The following is a 2268-nucleotide window of genomic DNA, read 5'->3' as shown; positions in this document are numbered from 1 at the left end:
GTATTCAGCATACAGGGCTCAGTTCAATGGAGAGTACCAAAGCAAAAATAAAGAATATCAAATAGGCTACTAGGGACGTGCCATTCGCAATGTCTATAGATATTGTGTTAATTTAAATGGAATAGTAATGGCCAGGAAGGCAAAAAAGAGCATGGTAGTATTCTCACTGTGACCATTTGTGTGGCTGATCCTTCCCTTTCTGTCATCACAACCAATATTCTCTTTAATGGTCTCTGTGTTAATGGTGTGTATACACTCATAGAAAACAGTTTGTTCAAATTTTAAAGATGTGACTTGGTACTGTGCTTCTCGTCCAGTGTGCCTCATCAGAAGCGCCAATAACGCCTCTTCTGACAAGAGATACTGGATCTGTGAAAACAGGTACTGGAACACAGACAGTCAAAAACCGAGGGTTCCCCGATCCTGTTCCAGCAGGATCCATGACAAATTAAGCCCTGTGTGGACAGGGCACAGGAACTAAAGTAGCCGTGACAGAACCAAGACTGGCTCGACGGGTTCCAACAAGCAAGTGGAGAATTATCTCTCAGAACAAGATTGTACATGGCTGCTCAATCATGCCACACATGAAGTTCTTACAGTCTTTATTGACAAAGTTACTGCAATAGTAAATTCAAGACCACTAACTTGTGTGTCTTTAGATCCAGAGCAACCTCTAATTCTCAGTCCTGCCATGCTCCTTATGCTAAAGGTTGGTGCACATAGGCTACTGTACTTCCAGGGTAGTTTGATGACAGTGATCGCTACAGACGCCAGTTGCAACAAATCCACCATTCAGAAAAAAGTTTAGTAAAAGATGGAAATACGAGTACATCAGCTTTTTCCAGAGACAATTAAAGTGGAGAGATGAAAAAAAAATATTTTAAAGGATAGCCAAGCTAAAAGACACAACTGGTCTGTAGGATTAATCATGAAAACCTTCCCCAGTGATGATGGAATGGTCAGAAAGTTTGAAGTGATACTCGTCAGAGAAGGTGGACCAAAGCAATTCCTGAGAATTATCTCTTAAATTATCCTCCTCTTAAGAAAAGATGTTAAAATGACTCTGTAGTTAGTAGGGCTGCCGCCAACCAAAGATTTTTTTTTTAGCCGATTAATAGTCATTCATTTAAGCCATTAGTCGACTAATCTCACATTTATATTAATTTAATTACTTAAATATATACTTGGGGGGCTTTAATATAGCCTATTCCACACTCAAGTGCATGCATAAAGCTTATCACAAAGCTCCCACAAAAGTGATGACTATGAATGTATTGGGAAAAAAAGCAAGGAGATATTTTAATTATTTTTAATAAACTACTGTTTTCTGAGTCGGAGTCGGATGCATAGATGAAGTTGACAATGCTGACTCACCATCTCCGCAGTACAGTGGATGCGCCTTTAAGCTCCATACTAATGAAACTTTGCCCTTTTTTGAAACGATGCGCTGTGTTTCCGCCTAAAATGTAAGTGACCTAATATTATTGTATTTGCTTATTGAACTGTTTATAGAACTATTAAACAGTCGTAATGGTGAAAACGTTGTGTGATGTTGCTTAACTAACTATTTTAAATATAAAAACTTTTCATTTTGAACGTTTACCTCAGGGTGCTGAGTTAGTGTTGCGCGTTTTGATTTCTTCTGGAGAGGCTGCGTGAGCCTCGCCTCAGCAGGGCAACCTTACAGTGGCGGCTCGTGGGTTTTAAAATAGAGGAGGCACACTAATTGTATTGGTCTGGGATCCCTGCCGATTATTATTATTATTATTTGCTTAACCACTTTAAATGGCTTTTTTTTTAGTCAGAAAACGTAAAGAAAAGTAAACGACATACATACAGCAAGATCAATTTCACTTACCTGGCCTATCACTCGAAGCAAACATCCATCCTTTCTTAAAAGTTTTTTATTTTTTTTATTTGTTTATTAAACTTCAATAAACACACTCAAAGTACAGTTAGGACTACAATAATACACATGAAAACATAAAACACAAACAAAACATAAAAAAATAAAAAATATGCATACAAAATACACATACAGCCAGGGGGGTCATTATACAGTAGCTATATCCACTATTCGCCACTTACTCTAAAGGTAATAAAATCAGAATAATACTTGCGTTTTGGTGTTTACATAGTTATTTTTTGTTTCTGATGTTTTAATCATGTTACTTTTTTCTGGCGTTAATGAAGCGTTAATATCGAGCCCTGGAGTCTATGTGGCGAGGCTCAGCCCCGGACGGCCCCGGCCCAATTTAAACCCTGTAT

The sequence above is a fragment of the Sinocyclocheilus anshuiensis genome, unplaced genomic scaffold (genome assembly GCF_001515605.1).
Source record: "Sinocyclocheilus anshuiensis isolate Anshui unplaced genomic scaffold, SAMN03320099.WGS_v1.1 scaffold220, whole genome shotgun sequence".
Lineage (NCBI taxonomy): Eukaryota > Metazoa > Chordata > Actinopteri > Cypriniformes > Cyprinidae > Sinocyclocheilus > Sinocyclocheilus anshuiensis.
The sequence above is the reverse complement of the archived record's forward strand: the minus strand, read 5'-3'. Positions refer to the sequence as shown.